This window comes from Euleptes europaea, chromosome 12, assembly GCF_029931775.1.
Source record: "Euleptes europaea isolate rEulEur1 chromosome 12, rEulEur1.hap1, whole genome shotgun sequence".
Lineage (NCBI taxonomy): Eukaryota > Metazoa > Chordata > Lepidosauria > Squamata > Sphaerodactylidae > Euleptes > Euleptes europaea.
The window spans coordinates 43,402,007-43,411,599 of NC_079323.1; positions in this window are offsets into that span (position 1 = coordinate 43,402,007).

Sequence of the window (9,593 nt, forward strand, 5' to 3'; positions counted from 1 at the left end):
AGCATATAAAAACCAACTTTTCTTATTATTATTTATTTACTTCATTTATACTTCATTTCTCCCCAAGGTGGACCCAAAGCAACTTACATTGTTATCCTCGCCTACATTTTATCCTCACAACAACCCTATGAGATAGGCTTGGCTGAGAGTTTGTAACTGGCCCAAGGTCACCCAGCAAGTTTCCATGGCAGGGTGGGGATTCAAACCTGTTGTTTGCCACTCCAATCACTACTCCACACAGACTCCATATGTGATCATTACCACATTCACACAATGTTGCAGATAACATGACTTTTCAAGTGTCGACTAGCAATAATAATAGAGAATATCTGAATCTGCTAAATTTTTAAGGGGAAGAATGTAAAATGTATTTAATTCTTCCTCAGATTTGCACCAAACTTGTGGGATTTTCAGAAGAAGAAGAGGAACCAAGATTAGTGGATCTAACTCTTTGACCCATTTTTTGGCCTTCAGTCTCAGAACAATGGTACCCCAAGACACACACAGCACAATCCCTGAAATTCTCTCTCTGTGCATCACCACACATTCCTTCTTTCCAATGCCATGAGATACAGCAGACAAGGACAGAGGAGCGGAATGGTGAGAAATCCACCTCTGGGGCAAGCCAAAGACAAGGGACCAGAGGAGAAAATATTTTATATTCTGGTATGTCTCAAATGTTTTCCAGTGAAGTACTGACATTCCACAGGGCAAAGTTCAGGGGTAAAATAAAATGCTAAGTGGTAAAACTAAAGTGATACTTGTTGCAGTGAGAACAGTTCCTAAATGATCGGGATTTAGAATCTTGTCATTTTGAACTCTGAACTTTTAAAAATTCTCCCAGCATATCAAAATTTAGAAAAGAAAGTGATGGCAGAAATAATACCTTGTCAGAACTGGTGTTTTCTTAATGGAGCAAATGCAGTTGCACTTGTTGTTTTGATTGAAATCTCAAATAGGGGCAACGTTTGTTTTTTTTAATCATTGCTTTAAGCTGACCATCAGAAGATATGTTAAAGACAGAAGATATGTTAAAGACTCCTGTAGACTTTAAAGTGTAGAGCAATGACAGGAACTTTCCCGAACCATCATTGTTAACATTTAAAATTAACAACATAATATGCAGGGAAGGGAGGAAGATGCTGATTCACTTGTTTTCCAGATTCCCAGTAGTTCTAGTCGCACACATATTGATGCGGGGACAGAATCGATTAGACCAAATTGCAAGCAGTCCAGCCTAATCAACTCTCCTCCTAAAGTGAATTACAATATTATCGAGTTGAAGGATACTGATGAGAGAGAGAAGGCCTTGCGTGCATCTGTTTGCTTAAAGGGTTTTACGAATATTTTTTTGGTAAAATGGCTCAGCCTTAGGGCCACCAGCCTCCAGATGCGGCCTGGAAAGACATGCACTTCGCCCATGTCAGGTGGGTGATCTCCCAGCAGTCCATATTGTGTCTAGGTGAAACAGTGAGTGGCAGAAGTGATGTCATTGCATCAGCCAGTGCTCTGGAAACTCTATGGTAGTACCAATTTCCAGAATGATGCACTGACATATGTCTGGGTTTTCACCCAAACATGGTGTTGATGCATTGCACATCAGCACAACCGCCTCTTGGTTTGCCATCAAAGCTGTGGGGTGGTGAGCAGTATCCTGGCATCCCTAGGCTGGAGATCTCCCCGAATTACAGCTGATCTCCATACTACAGAGATCAGTTCCCTGGAGGACATGGCACCTTTGAAGAGTGGCCTCTTACATCATTTCCCTGCTGAGCTCCTCCTCTTCCCCAAACTCCCCTCTCCCTAAACTCTGCCCCCAAATCCCTTAGGAATTTCCCAGCCTGGAGTTGGCAATGCCCTTTAGCTACTTTTGGAAACTGTTTAGAGCAGTTCTGAAACTGTGTGGCATGGGAAATGAGTGTCTAATTCATCATGATTGAAGCCATGGATGCTATTAGTTAGAGCCATAACAATGACATGTACTTAAACAAAGGCAGTGCTGAGAGCACAAAGGTGGAAAGGGAAGACTCAGAATGAAGGTAAAAGATATTGTATCCCCCATACACTAAGTGCTAAGGAGGTAGAGCATTTGTATACTGTCTCAGAACCTTCACATACATGCGCTCACATGTACATACCTACAAATACATTACATAGAGGGTGGGCCAATACCGTGCATAAACAATATCAAAGCAAGACACTTGTTTGATGGGGAACTTGCAAGAAAAGATCCAAAATGGCATACTACTTAAGGTACTTTAAACTTGCCTTTCTTCCCAAAGAGGAGTCAAGCTGGGTAGGTATGAATACGAATATGAAGCCTTTATTGGCATTAGTAAACTGAGTAGATATAATCCCTTGGGAATTTCTTGGCAGAGATATTTAAGGGCTCCAACCAAGATATTTGGGGATTTGCAAGAGTTTTTCAGCTGCTCTTGCCCCAGTGAAGCCAAGAATGAACTTAATTTGACCACTGACCTGCCTCAATCTGTAGCAGTTCTTGGATTTCAATTCTAGGCATGCTTACTTGGAAATGGTTAGAATTTAAAGTCAATACACCTTAGATCTAGCTGTTAGTTTCTATAGGCTAAGACTTGCTTAGAACATGACTGGCGCACTTCACTACCAGCACCAGAATATCCTTCTCATGCTCAGTCTATTTAGTTGCAAACAGTGGACAAAAGCAGAAAAAAAAACTCTCCCCACAAGCATGAACATACAAAACAATGGAATAAAACCTCCAAAAAACAACGAAGATCCTGCAGCATCAAAAATCCGTCAACAATAACCAAGTATATCCAGTGGTTATAAGTGGTCATGGTTATCAGATCTCAGTGGTTGGTCTGATCCAGTAAGAAAGGAAAGATAAAATTAAGGATCCCAAACACTGGATTATTGCTTATGAAATCATAAAAGGATGTGTATAATTTCAAAAGGATATGGTACAGCATGTACTCACTGCTCACATTATTCCACTGCCAAGGAATTAAACACAAAAATCTATAAAGAATCCACTGAGAAAAAAGTTGCACTGTTCCAGCAGGGCCATCTAAGCAGTGTTGGACCTTTCTAAACCCACTGATTTAAGTGGATTTAGAATAGTGTAACTCTGCTTAAATTACCCAGTATCTGACGTTTCTTCCTAAATTTGCTCCCAAAACTGCTTTGGGAGATTTTCTTTCTGTCACAAGATTCCTTCAGCTTCACAAAACTGAGATCTCCGGCAGATGCTCCCATGGTTCTTCCAGATTATAGATGGTTTTAATAGTGCATGTTTTAAGTTAAATCAAGTCATTTCTAATCTGTTATTCTCTTAGGCCTCAGCCCTCACAAGGCATTGCATTCAAGGTTCTAGGCTAGAGGACTAAAACCTTACGTTGTCACGCTTTTATATTGGGGGTTACCGCACTTGTATTCCCAGCGATGTATTAAGAGTTTGAAAATATTATAAAAAATACTGTTCGCACTTTCTATGTAGTCCCACCGATGTATTAAGAGTTTGAAAACGTTATAAAAAACACTGTTCGCACTTTGTTTGGACCCTTTACCTGTGAAGACGTCTTCCAACCATTTATAAGCCGTGGTATCCAAAAACCCTTTTAAAGCGATGTTTTTTATAGCATTTTCCAACTCTTAATACATCGCTGGGAATACAAAGTGCGGTAACCCCCATTGTCTCTCCAATTTCATTTTCAGTTTGCAATTAGGATTGCTAAATGATAATTTTACTCACCTGACTCCTGTTTCTTGAAACGACTCTTCCTTCTATTACTCAATACATTCTTAATGCTTTCTTAGCACTTTGTACCTCAAAATCATCTTCCTTCTCTTTTCCTGCTACTTTCTCTTTATTTCCTCCAGCTACTGTGTGTCTCTCCCTCCCTCACATAGTGTCTCATTCCTCCTACGTCTGGTCCCATTGCCCCTTCACACTTGGTGTTCCTAGTACCTTTCCTAGTCACCCTCCCCTCCGCCAGCCTTGCTGCATGGCCCACCTTTCCGTTAATTCATGCAGGCGCCTACTGTGTTAATCGTTGTTTTTAACACTGCTCTTTTCAGTTGTCACGACAGAAGCATTGCCCATTTAACCCTCTCAAGATAACAGAACTCTCTTTAAAAGGAGACACAGTGATGCTCTTTGTGCAACCAGAGGTCTCTCAGAAAACATTCCTGACTCAAGAAGAAAAAGGGATCCTTGATGACTGTGAGGTGGGGGGCAGGAGTGGAGAGGAGTTGTTCTATGGCATTTGTGAAAAGCTCCATCAATCCGATAACAGTCTGGAGAATCCTCTTATTCCGTTGGGAGAGCTTTGCTCAGAGGGAAAGATATATGGGTGTGTGTAAACAAAAATTCATGAAGGGGTTCAAAATCGACGTAGATCACTCTGGACTTTGTTGACAACACAAACAGCCTATTGAGAATGGAAGCAGCTTTGGGGCTTCGCAAGAGCAGCCAGAACCTTGCTACGGGAAATCAAAATGGGGTGCAGGTTCCTTCCCCTCATAGGCATTTCCAGGGTTTATTGGAACTTCTCCCTGGCAACAAACTAATAACTCACCTATGTCTCTAGCGGCCACACATGCAGGCTCCCCTGTGTGGATTGACCCCCACAAAAAACAAAAACCCAACAATGGGGCCGCACTGGTGTAGGGCACAAGAATCTGAAAATCTGGGGGAGACCCAATAAGTACAACGTCTGGGCATGTGTACGTGCGTGGGTGAGAGAGAGCATTCTTGTGACACCTTGGTCTGCCTTGGAAACCTACGTTGCTCTACATGATAGGTGGAAAATGCAAGTGTGAATGTGGGGAGGGGGCTGCTTTACACTTCCTTTCCCCTTTCCCTTCAAATCCACCTTCGGACATAAATTTACACTTACAAACAGGCATGTGGAACCCTGTCAGAGGCCAGTTGGATCAAACAAACAGCTGGTGGGTCAGCAACTAAGCACCTTTGCTTCTTTGCCTTCCAAAGCTGTTTTTCCTAACAAAGTGGCCATTTTGGGATGCTGATATGTACGTGCACTTTATCCCCCAAAAGTCTTTTTAAAAAACCAATATAGATATTGATGTAAGTGTGCATTTGGTTTTTTGCTCATAGGAAAACCTGTGGAATCCTATTATATGCTCCTGCTACATGTCTACTGCAATTACATGAGTTCTTGGATTTCATTCAACTGAATGGCTCTGTTGGTTTGGAATACAACATCATCTTGCATAATAAAAATAAATCAGTAAAGCTTGGCAAGCACATTCTTGACATCATTTTGCATTCCCCATAATTTTACATTCCCCATTGGAGCCCATTCAGTCATTTATGAAAGGGGACAGAAAATATTGCTATGTCTGCTAGCTGCCCTTTCCTTTCTGAGGTTGATACTCCTTGATGACAGTGGATAGTTCTTCAATATGCCCCAGTTGTTATCAGATGTTCCCCAATAGCTCTGATGAAGCACCTGTCAGGGCTTGAAGCTAAAAGTACACAAACAGCTGTGAGTAGGCTGAAGCCCAGCTCTGGCACAGATTGATTGAGCTGCTGTGTTATCATGCAGTCTACATATCCATCTATTAAAAAAAGTAAAGGTAGTTCCCTGTGCAAGTACCGTGTCACTACTGACCCACGGGCTGACATCACATCACACCGTTTACTAGGCAGACTATGTTTACGGGGTGGTTTGCCATTGCCTTCCCCAGTCGTCTATACTTTAGCCCCAGCAAGCTGGGTGCTCATTTTACCAACCTCAGAAGGATGGAAGCCTTAGTCAACCTTGAGCTGGCTACCTGAAACCAACTTCTGTTGGAATCAAACTCAGATCCATCTAGCCCATTTTTTCCTTACATTTTCTCCAAAAACTCAGGGTGGCTTATGTAGTTCCTCCCTCCATTTTATCCTCACAACAGCCCTGTGACTTAAGCCAAGGGACAGTCACTAGCCCCAAGTCTTTTTATGTATCACAGGACTTAAGCTGCATACTGTTGACAGGGGCTGGGCAGAGAGGCAAATTTTATTTCCAGGTCTATGAAAGAATGACTATTGAATAATTAAATGTATCTATCAAATTAATCATTTTTTCCCATCATATGAAAAAGGGTTATCTATCTTATTCTAAAGAGAGGTGTCTGGATTCATGTGAAGCCAGCTGAAGATAGATGTAATAGAAACATAACTTTCAGGGTATTTGTGTGAATAAAATAGACATATTACAGCTATATTACCTTGAGCTACTTGAAGGAACACAGTCAGATATAAACATGATAGCCAGATAACAAGGTGGAAAATTGCAGAAGAGAAACAATTTGGAAATCCCACTCCTACCCCTCAAAATCTCCACCCTCAAGAATTCCTGAGGGCCTTAAGCCAGCTAATTTTCATTACCCTTTTCTCAACTTTCCATGAGTCCGAGAGAATATTCAGTCGTTATCATGCCAGCACAACCCCCTCTTTTTTTCTCTTAAGACTAATTGGCAAAGTGATATTTTGCTGCAGACCTTAGAGTCCTTTAAGTATGTAGATATCCCTACTTTGACTGTAGCTGGCGTAGATTTGCTGTTTTCATGCTTTTTAACAGGAGTTAGTCTCCACTTTACTATTTGAAGGAGTGATGGTGCAGTAATAGTGCTTACATTGCCCTTTTCTTTAAAGCTCAGAGCTCTTTCTCCAACATTATCTCAGAGCTAGGAACAGCTCTGTAAGTTAGGCAAGTGTTATTGGTAGGCTGAATGGGCAGTCTAAAGTTAACTATAGTGAGTTCATGGTGAAGATGAGAGTTGATTCAGGGACTTCCAGTTCAGATTCTTACACTAGCTTTCTTTCATTCTCCCTCACCCAGTCCGTCTGGGGAAAGTCTACCCACAACATCTGATCTAATTAAGTAGAACAAGGTGGCATTGGCCTGCGTGGACAGTGGCTTCGATCCAAAGTAGTGTGTGCTGAGCTCAGCAAGATACATGGAACTGTCCCACCTCCTCTTTCTTTCTTTTTTTCTGTGGGCCACTGTGCCCCTCCCTAACATAGATCACAAGGATCAGGGAACTCCAGGAACAGTGCCGGGTACCACAGGGCCCAGCAGTGGGAGGGTGGAATTTGTAAAAATCACTGCCCTCTGCTGGTGGAGATGCCCTTCCATTGGCAGTGAACAAAGTTTGAATCCAAGCCAGTAACTTCAATGAAAACATTAAATGGTTCAGCCTCCTAGTTAAATAGAGATTACAAAGGTGAACTTTCAATCCACCTCTTCTGAACAGGAATCCTGAGCAGATTAGCATTGTTTTCAACCTTATGTAATGTATATTTATATAATTAGACAACAGAGGACTTTCCCAATAATAATCCCCCCCCAAATTAGTCCAGAGCTAATAGCTGGAATCCAAAAATGAGCTTCAATGACCAGAAAGCACTTCTGTTCTACTTGCAAAAGGGGGGAGGGTTCCACGACTTTTTCAGAATGCCCACTTAAACTATAGCTTCCACATGCTACATCCCACCCTGTCCCTCTGGGTCTCCCAATCTTCAGGAGCAATTTTTGTGCATGGCTTGGGTTGTGGGGGAAGATGCAGGAATAATAAGAAGAAGGAAAATCTGTTCTGAAATCAGAGCTTCAACTTGCCGTAGTTAGAACCCAACCCATGATCTTTGGTTAAAATCTTCAGGTTATGAACCTCTCGTCCATTCGCTAACATTTTGAACAGATTAATTAATGCCTTTCTGGATATAAGAAGGCACAGCAGTTCACAGTCAGGAAAAAAAAAACAGCCTTGATTCAGTTGACAGAGTCAAAAGAGGCAATGGAAATATATGACACCTGTTAAGAGGCCCAGAGGAGCAAAGACATCTCTATTGGGATTGTGCTTTGAAACAGTCGCTCTACAGAGCAAGAAAACAGCATTGTTCATTGGCACACTATAAAAAAAATGTTTCCTTTGAAGTCCATTAGCTGTTCGAGTGATAATGCTTCTATAAAGAGCAGCTTTTCAATTTCACAGGCAGGTATGTTATTTTTAACTCTTCTACAACAACACCAGTACTTAAACTGGGTGTGTGTGTGTGGGGGGGGGAAATCTGAAACTCTGGAGAATTTAAAAAAATTAAAAATTTACTTAAAAATTTGACATTTCACTTTCAGAATGAAAACCTGATATCACAATTAAAAATTAAGTTGTTTTGATTGGTGTAATCATATTTAGCATTTGTATAGCACAACTACTCTCAGTGTTCAAAGCATTTGGATCTGTTGTTGCACTAATCTTTCTAACATGTTTATCAGGTAAAATAGCAAATCCATACTGCAAGCTGGAGTAGAGAGGCTTACCTAAGGCTACCCAGTGAGTTTGGGGATGGCTTTGAACTGGCAACCTCCTGGAGGCTCATTTTCTCTTAGCCACTATGTTGTATCACATAAATATATAAGTACAATTAAATACAGAGCTCGATCCCAAATGCCACCAGCAAAGTGGAGTTGGCAGAGCATGATTTCCCTGGAGAATCTCTGGACATCCAATTATAATATTGTTTATGGACTATTATTTGTTTAGATATGTATATATTTACAGATGTTCCCCAATTTTCTCCCAACTGGAGACCCATCCTCCATTTTATCCTCACAGCAACCTTATGAGGTAGGTGAGGCTGAGAGAGAGTGACCTAAGGTCACCCAGTGAGTTTTCATGGTAGTGAGTCTCCCAGATCCTTGTCTTTAGCTGCTACACCACATTGACTTTCAACCTGGCTCTTAACTATTTGGAAACAATCTGGAAAACAGCCACACATTCAGAGAACATTTGTCATAAAAATTAACAGATGGGGATGTTGAGACCTTTTTTGAAAGCAAATTCATTTTAACTCTCAAAGTTAAAGGGCATGAAGCTTCAGGTTTTGGATTTGACTTAGGATTTGTTAAACTGGGTGGCTGTTTAATATCCTTCGGTGGTTAAAGTAAATGAGAACAAGTACTTGTTCTATGAGGTTCTTTCATATTTTTGGAACAAGTCAGAGTAATCCTTTTAATGTTTAAATTTCAGAAAACCATATTAACTTTCATAGCTGGACTAGAGATCTTAATATTGGCAACTCACAATTTTACTGCTTTATTAACTAAATCAATATTTGTTAAGTGTGATATTCTCTGGGTTCACTTATACACATTGAGAGACGCAGATCTATTCAGTGGGTCTTAATCCCAGGAAGGTATTTTTAGGATTGCACTGACTGTCATGCAACCTTCACTTATGTTCTAGATGTAGGGACATTGTGAATATTTGGTAGCAAGGAGAGGAGCTCTGCATATGTTCAGAGGCTTTCTTCAGTACCCTTTCACATATCTCATAGCCAAGTATTTGCATTAAAAACAAGAACCAGATGTGAGCATGAATTGTCCCTTTCTCCAATTGAACCTTGCCAAAGCAACACCTGAATTCTAGTAATATGGAACTACTTCATTCAATCATAGGGTGAAAACGCATGGTCACTTTAGCCTCCTTTATTCCCTGATTCAGCCAGGATTGAACACACGTTCGGCGAAAATACATGAGTGCGATCCTGGCTGAATCCTGGCTGAAACAGGGAATAAAGGAGGCTAAAGCAACCATGCGTTTTT